Below are 13,311 nucleotides of genomic sequence, written 5' to 3'. Positions count from 1 at the left end.
CCATTGCCTTTGTGTCACCGTGGCTGCTAAAATATTTGGGCATCACTACATGCGATCTCTTCTTGCCCCGCTTCAAGTGGACCAGGCAACAGGCCCGAATCTATAAATGGAAAAGTGAACAGCTCTTCGGAGTGTCCAAGTGTGGGATCAGTTGTCTCTGGGCACTCAGCATGGTGGGAGGAAGGAGTTTCAGGGTGAGGAATATGCGGTCCAGACTCACGGCTACTGAGACTTGACCGTGTGGAAGACAGGGTGGAGGTGGCTAAGTGGCTGGAAGCATTATCTGCTATCCAACCATTAACCTTTTCACACTGCTCTGTGTTCAATAGTTGTGTTCTGAGGTCCCCTATTAATTGGGACAGGAAGGTCGAGCGAGAAGATGTGGGTATTTGGTGTGCCACAATTTCAGCTTGCCCACGGCCTTGGCCTCTGCATGCACCATCATCATCAGGTCCAGTTTCCCGTCCCTTGCCACACCATCTACTATGTAGGCCGCAGTTTGTTTAAATGACTGAATTTGGAGCGAACTTATATGTGATCCGTGTGACGGACAAACCACAGTTTTAAATGCCTGGCCTGTAGGTAACTATTCTGAACAGCAAACTGGTGTCAATAGCTTAACTGACACACTGAAACAAATTTTTAATGGAGGCCTGAAATGGCAGTATTTTCAGCGCAATTATATGTGATCCTTGTGACGGATAAACCACAGTTTTAAATAGCTGGATTTTTAGCGCTGTAATATGGAAAGGACCTGGCTGTATTCTGCAGTGCCAACAAGCAAATGGTGCAGAAAAAAGGTGTTCTCTGGATTGGTTTTTAGCCAATAATGAGGATTAAAATGCAAAAAAAAATTATTCTTGGCCCTCGAAGCCTCTTGTGCTATATGCACTGCAGTCTGCTATATACACTGCCTGCCTGCCTATATACACTGCCTGGCTGTTATTTCTGCAGATGGATTAGTCCTCAGATGGACTGTTTGTTGAGATGGATATTTGTCTCTAATATAGTCTGTATACCTACACTAACTATAAACAAGCAAAGCTCCCCCTAGCTCAGCAGCAGCTCTCCCTACACTGTCTGATTCCGGAGTGACTGTGACGAGCTGTGCGGCCAGCCAATCACTGTAATGCCACAACCAACATGGCTGCGGCATTACAGTGAGTGGCAGACAATCCCTGCATGTTCATTGGCTCTGTAAAGAGCGTCAAGCATGCAGGGAGGGGACCCAAGCTCCCGCCGATCAACCCCGGAAATACTCGGCGAGCGCCGAGCATCTCCAGCAGTGAGATGCTCAGGCGAGCACCGAGCAGTAGCGAGCATGCTTGCTCATCGCTAATAATCATTTTTCATTTTATTTATTTCATAGTTTGTAATGGTTGTAATGTGTATATATATAGCAAGTTTAATCAAATATTAATTTTCATCTGTTCAGCATATTTCACTCCACTGGACGTTGTGATTGCACTCTCTGTCCACCATTTTGGTCCAATTGCAGTGTCCCTTTCTTTTTAACACTCCTTTCTGTCACATTTTTTCCCTGTATTTTTTCAAGGTCTTATCTTGCATTTTATCGTCTGGATGGGTGATTTTATCTTCTTGATCCAGTCTCTGGATCAAGTATTTAAAATCTTACCCTCCCCTTTTTTATCATATCTTACAGCAATTTGAGGTTTATCGTACACCACTGTTTATATATTTTGATGTATTTTTCACATCTCACTTGTTTTATCACAGATTTTTTCACATAAATGTTTTACATTCAATAAAATATTTTTTTTACAAATTATGTATTTTGATGAATTTCTTTTAATTATGAAATGGAATGCTGCTATTAATGATATTTCTCTTATGTAAAATTTATTGTTATTTATTTTTAATTATTTTCTTTGTATGTATAATATTTAATTATCTATTATAGTATAATGATTATTAAAATTTTAGGAGGAATAGAAAGAACATAATGCCTGGTGGTTTTCATACATTTGTTTGTTTTTCTATGGCTAGTATGGATGCTTGTATGATTTTTAAAAAACCTCTAGATGGCAGCATGGTGCGTGTCCTTCTACAACCGAGCTCTGCAGCCATGACAACCACAAGCATCTCAGTGATGTCGAGCTCCCTGCCTCAGGCTCTGACACGTCAAGTGGAGGATTGTGGGAGCCTGACATCAGACGCCGAGGTCCGGGCCTGCGATGTTTGTCATTGCGGGGCCGCGCCTGAGTATATGCCGCAATTGAGGTAGGGTATATAAGATCTATGTCCCTGTATAGCATCACCCCTTCTTGAAGAAGCTTGTGCGAAATGCAAACGCGCGTAAGGGGGGTATTTCTTGGTGGCTGACCGGTCTTCTTTCCCCATTTGGGTAACTATGTTATTACAATTAATGTGGACTTGTGTGTTTTGATGGTGTCTCCTGGGCATAGATGAATCATGATATCACAGTGAGTTAAGTCTCTTTTAGATGTACTAACTTCAATGCCCATGTTACACCATCTGTGGGACAGTCTACGAGCTCTCTTTAAGATTAATATTTTTTACACTAAGGTGCATAAAATGTGTGGTAAAACAACATTGCTTTCTGTGTTGGTTATTTAAATAAGTTACAGTTGTTTGCTTGTAAAAACAAAAATTTTCACCACTTTGTGGCACCATTATAATGTGTCTTTAGTAGGGTTGAGCGAGTATGTTCTGTCAGAGTATGCTGGGGCCGAGCTCCGAGTATTTATAGCTGCTCGGTGAGAAGGTTAAATCGCTCCCGTGTGCATGATTTGAAGCTGTTTGACAGCTTTATTACATGGGAGGAATGTCTATTTCTTACACATTCCTCACATGTAATAAAGCTGTCAAACAGCTTCAAATCATGCACACGGGAGCGATTTAACCTTATCACCGAGCAGCTATAAATACTCGGAGCTCGGCCCGAGCATACAATCGGCGAAAGGATTAATAGAACATACTCGCTCAACACTAGTCTTTAGCATTAAGCACTAAGCACTTGAGCTATGTAAACTGTCATACAATCAATAAAAATAAAGTGTCATTTAATTGGTCATGCCACTTGATGCCCATCATTGTGATACCTCATGCTTTTTTACTGTTCATTGTTTTTAATCATGTTTAGAATAAAGAATTGTTAATTGTTATTAAAAATCTCTGGTTGGTTATATCAGTTTACTTGGTGAAGTGGAGAGGTTATTATATAATTGGCCTATTTATTGGTATACTATCTTATCTGGCCATGTGGTGTGTGAGACATGATCAGACACATCCTGTTTCATATATGAAGGAGGGACTCAAAGTCACAAAGCCTATTTTCACAGGGCCATCAGGCGGCCCATACTATTTGCTCCTATTTCTTGCATGTGTACCATCTTAGACCTCAGTTCACATTGCTTGCCCTCACTATTTGTAGAGAGCCATCAGTGGGCCCTCACTATTGTTAGTGGGCCAGCAGCCAGCTATGCTATGCATAGCCGTATATTGCTACTGCAATATAATTTATCCATCTTAGGTGGGCAAATTTTCTTTTTTGTATTAATACTGTACATTTTGAAACTTGTATGTTCCAGAAGGCAGCCCTCACAATTTATAGAGTGCCAGCAGACAGCCTCCACTATTTTAGAGAGCCAGCAGGCATCTAGGGGACAGATGAGACCAAGATAGAGCTTTTTGGTAAAGCACATCATTCAAATGCTTACTGTAAATGGAATGAGGCCTGCAAATAAAAGAACACAGTAAATACAGTCAAATATGGTGGAGATCAAAGATATTTAGGGGTTGTTTTGCTGCATCTGGCACGGGGTGCCTTGACTGTGTGCAAGTCATCATGAAATATGAATATTTCCAAGTGATTTGGGTGGCAATGTAGTGCCCAGTGTCAAAAAGCTGGATTTGCATCCTAGGTCATGGGTCTTCCAGCAGGACAATGGCGCCAAACATACTTCAAGAAGCCCCCAGAAATGGATGGAAACAAAGCACTGGAGAGTTGTGAAGTGGTAATTCCAGCTCCAGTAGCATCAAGTCTGTCTTATTTTTTCTCTGGTCTATTGGCATTCAGCCCAACTAGTCGGGTGCTTTGCTGTCATGTGCCTGAGCATGCTGGTGGTAGTCAGGCTGGTAGTTTTGCTTCCCCTGCTGATGCTGGCCTGGCAGATTCACTTCTTAATTTAGCAAAGCGCAAAGCCCTTTATTCTCCCAAACAGGGCTATTAATTGCTGCACCAAACCATGTAAAAATGCCACGGCTCCTTCCTTTTGCATCACCTTTCTATAAACAATAACAATGCATGCATCTGCTCCTGCAAAAAAAAGATATTTTTTTAGACTGTTTATACAATTTTAGTAACCTAAAAAGTGTGATACTGCAGTGTGTTGAGAAATATGCTGTTATTAACCTCTAGTTACCATCCGGTTTCCCCTAGCCACATAACTGGAAGTCATTTAGACATTAAAAAGACTGTTTGCATTACAGAGCTCAAAACATGTTCAACTGACTTCAAAGGAAATTCATAGTATTCTACGCATGCAATCTTATTGGTTCAAATCAAATTTTTTTGGGACACTGGATATATTTCAATTTCAAAAGATCCACTCATCTCTAGTCATAATACAAAGGTATCAGCTATTTGGAATATAGAAAACACCCAGGACAAACCCCCCACACACTTGGTACCAAACACATCCTGTGCAAAGCTTTGAGATGGGCACTGACTTTAAGTGTTGCAGGAGCTGCTCTCAGCTACGCTGTTGAATGGCTTGGCATCATTCTCCCTTAGCCTCCACCCCATCTAATGAGTGCGGCCACGGTGTCACTACAGCAGACCCGGTCAAAGTGTGGCCTGTGGGCCAAATCCTGCCTTCCAACTGTTCTAGGCTTCATGAACCAAGACAGCCGAAGGGCTGAAAACACTGGGCCACCGGCCGCACCATACTGCCACTGCCCGGTGTCCCAATATCACCACTCTCTGCATCCTTCCACAACAGTCAAGATCTCTCATGTGGCCCCTCAAGCTAATTAATTGCCTACCTCTGCTAGTATAAAAAGGTGTCAAGTCCCCTTCTTCAGGACCACATATATAAATGCCTTAGTGTGTCTTTTGTTCAAGGTATTTCAGTTACAAATTCACGGACATGCTAAGGTCAAATAAAATGTACTAGTTTGGGCAAGGATTGGGCAGCATTTTTCAGCTGGCAGGTTCCTTTTAATTAATTTCCCCATTCTTTTAACTCAAATGTCTCCATGCTCAGCTTTTCACATGCATATTCGTGGCATGCATATTCGTGGCATGCATATTCGTGGCTTGCAACCCAATCTGAGATAGTTGAAAGACCAGGGCCGGCTACAGGGAAGCAGTCAGGTGTGGCATGAATTCTAAATTGCATGTATCTTTTTTTCAGTTGTGCTAATGATTTTGCAGTCCTTTAGTTATGTGCCTTGATGCATTTTGTGGTGTGCTAGTAACTTGTGCCTTTTTTTATTCAGTGGAATTGCATATGTTAAAATAGGGGAAAAATAAAGGCTGGCAATTCAATAAAATCTTGATATTTTGACTTTTTTTACAGAGTAATTTGGGGTCTTTGTTATCTTTGTGATGGCATTCTCTGGTCAATGAATATCAATATTGTGTATAAACACAGAAGGTCCGCCGCTGGAGACATCCTTTTTCACATGCAATGAAACTCTACATATAAAAACAATGGCAGCTTGTAAAAAGATTCAGATACAAACCCCTGATGTGCAGGAAGTCTCCGCAAAAAAAAATATAAAGAGCTGTGAAAATTAACTACAATGCAATGTACAGTATGTATGTTGTGAATACATTTATTTGCATACAAAATGTGTTTTTGAACACAGCCCAGTAAACAGTAGTTGGCAGTATTGAAATACATTTGCAAGAGTTAATTGATATTGAGAAAAAAAAACCTTTACTTGAAAGAAAAAAAAACCTTTGTAGAAAGCCTTTAAATTAAAAAGCTTCCTGTGTTATAAAGGGGTCTTTTTATTAGAGTGTGCAATGATCACCTGTTATTTTTTAGTAAACTTGCATATAACTGTTAAATTTCCCGACAGTGCCACTGCATGCTGTACTGCATGGTGCTCATTATAATTGCTGATCCACCATTTGGCTAGGATTAATTGTAATATCTGTTGAAAATAGTATCAATGGGCAAAATGGAGTGCAGGAATAAAGGTATCCCTTCCATGTTGTTTGCACTTTCTAGCAAGGATTTAACCGAAACCAAACTCCAATTTTATTCTAAATGTCTATTTAATTCAACAATCTAATAACTTTTCTAATATATTTCAATTAAAAATTCTCTAGCATTCCCTCTCTACACTAGCTATTTTTTTTTACTTTCAATTCGATGACGTTCAGTTTGAGAATCCCCAGTGCATGCTCTGTCCCAAACTGAAAGGAAGAGTCATCAGCGATGTCTGTTTAAGGGTCTGGGCTAGTCCCTGCTGTACTTTGTGTGCGTCACTTGTCAATTGTGAGGTATGACCAATATGAGCTCCCTGTTCCAAGTGCTAATTTCCTTTGACTATGTAGTGAGAGTGCACTCCCTCGCCAGATCTAATGAGAAGTGACAAGCTGGCAAAAGAGCGCACTGTCAGTGAGCATTGAAAATGAGAAAATGCATAAACAGGGAAAGCAAAGACCAACCTAGCCATTGAAACAGACATCACTGATCATGACATCACTTTTCATATCGGTGATAGTTTCTTGTGGTTTCTCGCTCACTTTGACTGCTTCCCCCTATAGTCAAAGCTCTAGGGCATGCGTGTGTGAAAGTTTAGGCTAACACCAAACCACAATTAGGTTGTCTCAAGTTTTGCTGAGGGTTAACCAGATGTTTATCACAATTTTAAAATCAACGTGCTTGCCACATAAAGGTTCAGCTACATTGCACGATTATTGTGATCGAGCTTACCTAAGAATGCTCGATTAACCATAATCATTCAATATTAACAGGCTGCCCATCACCTGACAAACAAGCAAATTGTTCGATCATCAGATGAAATGATCTCTTGTTTTCTACAAAAGATCATCATTCTCATCAGCACATTAATGTGGACAATTGCTGACTATAAGCATAGAATGATCAATTACTAATCGTAAATGCATGAAAGTGGGTCTCCTTAACTCTTGTGCCCCTGTTCAGCTGCACAGATTGTACCAATGGTACAATCCCTGACTTGTTCATTCTAATAATTGACCAAGCCGGTCTTACCCCTCTAAGGCTATGTGTGTCACGGGTGTGTTGCCACGAAGATCATCACGAGTACACAGCCTGACTTCTCGCAGCTGACTTGTTGGTGCTTTGTGTTTCTCGGCAGTGAGGGAGTTAATTCTCTCTCTCTCTCTGGGCTAGATGAGGTCCAGCCTCGCCCAGCTGCAATCAATACTTCTGTAGTGAGACTCCTTCATATACCTGCTGGTCTGTTTGGGAGGTGTCGGTGAAAGCATTTCATTCAGACTGACAGAGCGGATCGTGGTGTTTGGAGTTGCTGAGATAAGTGTATTTGGAAGTGTTTTTTCCCTTTCCTCGCTTTATCATTTATCTCCTTTCCCGTTGGTTTTCCCTCTGTTGTAGTTGAGAAGTTGTTTGTATGCAAGGTGGTTTTGGTTTTTCCCTTGTACTGTCTCGTTCGTCTAAATACTGTGTTTGGGCATATTATTTCTTGTTCCCTTTGGTTGTGATCGGGGTCCTTCTCAGGACTAGATTACTGAGGTGCAGGGATCTTCAGGAGGTAGGGGTTACGCTGGCGGCCTGGACCTCTGTACCTTTAACAGTACCTCCAGGTTGAGGGATTAGTCAGGGCCCCAGCTTAGGGTCAGCTTAGGCCCCCTACCTCCAGTATACAAAGACAGCGTGACAATGTGCCCACGATGCAGAAATGAAGCAGAAAATTTCTGCAGCATTTCTGCATCTCCCTGGCAGAAAAAACGCATGCATATTGTGCATGCGTTTTTCCTGCAGAATACATGCGGAATACATGCGGATTCACATGCGTACCCACATGTGTTAACGCATGTGTTTCCGCATGCGGACTGACAAGCACTTTCCAAGCGATAGCATCACTTGGAAAGTGCTTGACAACTAGGTCACACTATATAAATCCATGCAACCGGCATGTGTTTATATAGTGTGACCGTAAAAATAAAAAATAAAGCTATTCTCACCCTCGATGCCCCGGCGTGTGCTGTCGTGCTCGTCCTGGCTTCTTCCGGGTTGCCGGCATCTCGCGAGACAGCCTGCGGACACATGACTGCGACGTCATCTCAGGTCCTGGAAGGAGAAGCGCTGCAGGGGCCGCCGGACAGGTGAATATAAACTTTATTTATTATTTTATTCTTTTTTTACAGGTACAATGGTACCCAGGTCTGGATGAGAGTCTTCACTCCTCTACACCCGGGTACCATCCGCACATAGAGATGCATATAATCCACTTGTACAAATGTACAGACAAGGATTCTATGCGTCTCAATGCAAGTCAATGGCGGCGCTCCACTGCGCTTCCGCAAAATTAATGAACATGCTGCGGATTTATTTGCGCTGCAGAAATGCTGCAGAAAAATCCACAGCATGAGCATTGACATTGCTGAATGCCATTGGGGACCATGGGGTGCGGATTACCATGCGTTTTTGATGCGTTTCCGCTGCGGAAATTCCACAGCATAAATGCATGAAAAACGCATCGTGTGCACACAGCCTAATAACTTGGGATTTTTTAAGAGGGTATTTGACAAGGGATTTGTTGTAAAATATATACAATGTTGTAGTTACAAGCAAGAAAGGAAACAAAATAAGGCAACAACTGAATTTCCCCACAAAAAAATTAATTGCAAGAGCTTAATTTTTTGCTACTCAAATAAAGTAAAATGGCAGCTCGACTTAATTTTTCTTGATTCTTTTAGCAGTTGCTAAGAGGTAAAAAAAAACAAAAAACAAAACCCAATATTCTCAACCTGCCCCTCACCAGTACTGGTGCCACAACTCTCTGCATGATACTCTGCTGGCTCGCATGCTCCCTATTTCTTCTGTATTTACTTCCGCCCCCAGTTTTTGTGCCTCAATTGAAATCATTGCATTATGTGAGGCCTACACTGTTCCGTTGATGCCAAAAATTTAAGACAACTGAAAATAGAAGAGAAGAATGGAGCCAAAAGGGGAAGCAAACCAGAGGAGGACTGGGTAGGAAGTGAAGGATGAGGTAAGCATATTTTTTGACAGCTCTGTACTTTGGAGAAGCCTCAGAGCATAATTAACAGCTTTCAAAAATTCGATTTATGACAAATAAATTAAATTTGAATTTTGCAAATCGAATAGAATCTCTAAAAGTTTCATATAATATCTGTGTAATTACAAATTTATGGGCCTAAACGTCTAGCTCATAGTATTCCCTTTGTCTCTGACTTTGATGGAAGTCTTCAATCGGTGGAATTAAGGTTTCATTTATTTTTCATTGTGAAAGGTAGCCTTCCAATAATTTTGTAGTACAGTAAAAGAAATTTCTGCATGCTCAGCAGTCTAGCACTACACACTCCGCCATTTACACTGTTTGTTTTGTAATTAGACCCCCAGACACTTTTGCTTTTCTTTCCAGTCTGGAAGGTGGAGAGAAAAATAATGTTCTCAATTGTGAGTCAACGCGGAACAATAAATCTCTTTAGAGATTAAACTTTTTGTTTACAGAACTTTCCTGTCCCCGGCTTCTTCCTTCTGAGCAGGGATACAATCATTACAGCTAAGGGGGAATTAAAAAAACACTACAATAAATCTAAATGGAATTTAATACTAGATGGACAGGCTTCCAAGATGGAGCAAAAGATTGTCATGGAAAATTCAGTGAAATAGTCAATTTATTTTTATCTATAATAGTGCCACTCTTTACTATGGGCAGCATCTTGTATTGCACCATTTATTTCAATGATGCTGAACTGCAAAACTTGACATGGCCCCAGGAATGTCCGAGCAAGATAGAATACAATGAACCTTCTCTAGGAAGATTCCCTACAGTTGCATTGAAAAGTGGTCTTCTCAAACAGGATAATATATGGTAGATCTAAGAATCTGGCACAGAAAATCTGCTCTGTATTTCTAGAGAATGGTCTTATCGTTAGGTGGCCTTTGGAAAGCCTTATTCTCAAGAAAGTAATTTGTGCTGATATTGTCTAATTAGGATTGAATGTTATGAAAAAATTGTCTCCAAATATGGGGAATCCTCCTTTTTTGTACTATGGTAACTAACTGCAAAGCCATACCACCACTAGATGTCATTGATCTTGTTGATCTCTTTAGGCTCCCATACACCTAAGGCTGGGTTCATATTGATATAGTGCTCTACTATGAGTATTTGTGTCAGGTGTTTTTATCTAAATCCTGTAAAACAAAATTCAGGAGAAACCCCTGATGGAGCCATTCAGTATTATGAGGTGAACAGGGTCTTTTTATACTATGGTGTCCATTCTGGTGGTGTATTTTTTAAGCATGGTCAAACATTTCTTTTGTGTCGGTCTAAAAAAGACAAGCACTGCTGGAACAGAGGCTATACCGAATAAAAAGTTACAATGGCTCCCCCGGGGTTCCAAATGAATTCCATTTTTGGGAGATTTAAATAGAACCCCTGATAAAAGTGCCCATCTTACAGCTGAGGCATGAATGAGATCTAGGCTTTAGACAGCTATTTCTTCCAACTCTCCCATACACATGAATGTTCAGCTTTGCTGAGCATGCATTTGTTTTATATGAGAAGAACTGAATAAGATGGAGAACAAAGAGATTGGGTTTTTAAATTCATACTACCTGATTCTTATTCCCTTCCGACTTCATGTGTTGGGGATCAGTCAAGAGGTCTTGATACGAATTCGACAGTCAACTATAACTTGGGACCTCAAGAGTAAATCATCTGAAGAGTAGAACAACTGTGTCGATAGGAGAGAATAAGAGAACATTGGGAAAGTATATTATACCTAGGAGTATCATCTGATTGTTGTAGTTTAGATTCTGATCACTATGAACCTTCCTTGGTTGTGAGGAGAGATTTATTATTTGATAATTACAAACTGATTGAAAGGTTACATTATCTAATGGGCCACTCGAGAGTTTGGGTCCATCGGGGTTTGCTATATCCCCCTCTCAGAAATCTTCTGTACATAAGATCTACATTAGTAACAATGGTATTGAGAACAAACCCAAAGACATAGAGCTAAGTCTTCCGATGAGTTGAAGGAGAACATGTGATGTTTTACAATCAGATCGTTTCCACTTGTGATGAAAAGTATTTATAAAATTAGGAATTCGTTAATAAAAGTAGCAGTAATAAAAGTAGTAGTAGACGAGGAAAAATAATATTACAACAATCCTACCAACAACTTTTCCACCTATACTATTCATTTAATTGCCATGATCATTACGTCACTGCTACTTGTATGACTAGTCTTATTATATTTACTTAGATATTTTACTTTTCCATATATTTTATGACTATACTTAAACAAAACAAAACTTTATGAATAATAGAATCAAAAGTTAATAAGCAATAAAACATTATAATGTATATAACAATATTTTATTATAAAATAAATTTCATTTTCTGACGATTATTGGTAATGTCTTTACATTTAATTATTCTTAGCCTAATATATTTAATTCTTTATAAGATTTTATTGTTTGTTTAATTTTATTTGAGGTTTTTCTTCTCTTTCTTAATATTTTTAACTATGTATGTTTTATAAAATTCTTTCCAGTATATGTACTGTAAATATTGCAAGCCTAGTGTATTTATGTCATTACCTGTTATTTCATATTATATTTAGAGATTATTGCTTTTTCTTTTATACTTTTACTCATATGCATATTTTAAACATGACTTTACATGTCATTATTATAAACTAAATATATTTCTGTCTTTATAGTTATTTTGTTTTTGTTCAAATTATTGTATTTGTTGTTTGCTATTTATATCCCTTTTAAACATGTAAAGCGCCATGGAATTAATGGCGCTATAATAATAAATAATTATTTTGTTTCATAGCATTTATATTATTGCTAATGTTTTTACATGTATGTATATTTTAAATATACCTTTTAAGCATCATTATTGTAAACCGAAAGTATTTAAGTCATTTATTACCTTTTTTCATTTCATTTATATTTACTTTTTACAGGTATTTTTTAAACACCATCTTTCCTGCCCCTCTAATCAGTGGACGCACTACAATGCACTAGAGTGGTTGGAGACCCCCGCCCTGTCATAGTTTACATATGAGTGAAGGGAAGAATCGCAGACAACCTGTCTGATGCAAGTGTTAAACACAACCGAATTGAATACCTTTTGTATTTAGTCAGAGAGTGCCAAGTATAATAATGGTGGATAATTAGGGTCATTCTTCATTCCTATAAGGGTGTGAATTTTGCTTTCTGCATAATCATTAGCTCTCAAAACTTTATTTGTAGCAGCTAACATAGTAGCCTGAAGCTTGCATGACTTTAGCAGAGTTGTGCATAAATTTGTCTTGAGAGTGCAATGGACTCATTCACGTTTATGGCATTAAATTAAGATCAATTTTCAGGATGCTGTACTGGGGATGATTTGTAGTATTGAGCGAATTTGTCGGGCATTTCAAATTTGGGTTCATGTTCGATGTTATCTGCGTGACAGCGTGGCAAATCAGGTATGTTCGTGGCCGGAGATGATTTTTTGGCATGAACAAACCGGAATCCCAAACATGAACATGAATTTGAAATGCCAAACAAATTCGCTCAACACTAATGATTTCCCCACTTTTCAAAAAGTTGTCCAGAAATGGTGTATAAATGAAAAAAAGTAGCACCTAAAAATTTGCAACCTGTTCATCGGTTTTACTCAAGTAATTTGGCAAAAACTGTTAGTTGAATCAGGGCAGAGCTTCTATGGGAAAATATCCTTATAATAACAACTATGAGCAGCCGCCACCAGTCTTCTCTCCCAATCAGCACTGATTAGGGGACGAGCAATTTTGGTGCCAACCACATGAGTATTTCCCTTTCCACATTGAAAAAAATATACGCGCAGGGCTGAGCGTACAAGTTTAAAATGAAGTTGGGCCAATCATTCAGACCTTCGCTTCATAGCCACCTTTAGGCTTTGTTAGCATTAGACTGTTGTTTCTCTTCTTAGGCTATGTACCCATGATGCAGAATTGAAGCAGAAAATTTCCGCAGCATTTCTGCATGTTTTGGTAGTAAAAATGCTTGCGGATTTTACACGCTTTTTTAAGAGTTTTTACATGCAGATTTGACTAGCGTTTTTCAAATGCATTGT

The 13,311-nt window shown here is 39.4% G+C and overlaps 1 long non-coding RNA gene across 1 annotated transcript in view; it reads left to right on the top strand.

Annotated features, from left to right (window-relative positions):
* Positions 1–2,127: 2,127 nt before the first annotated feature.
* Positions 2,128–13,311, top strand: part of LOC141173032 (uncharacterized) — a 47,759-nt gene continuing 36,575 nt past the window's right edge. Inside the window, exon 1 of the long non-coding RNA XR_012252576.1 lies at positions 2,128–2,241. This is a non-coding gene — a long non-coding RNA (uncharacterized lncRNA). The remainder of the gene's footprint in view (positions 2,242–13,311) is intronic.

The sequence above is a fragment of the Phyllobates terribilis genome, unplaced genomic scaffold (assembly GCF_046119375.1).
Source record: "Phyllobates terribilis strain yellow unplaced genomic scaffold, ASM4611937v1 Scaffold_1__5_contigs__length_1240528914, whole genome shotgun sequence".
NCBI classification, from domain to species: domain Eukaryota; kingdom Metazoa; phylum Chordata; class Amphibia; order Anura; family Dendrobatidae; genus Phyllobates; species Phyllobates terribilis.
Note: the sequence above shows the minus strand (reverse complement) of the source record. Positions and strands in the feature narration are given on the sequence as shown.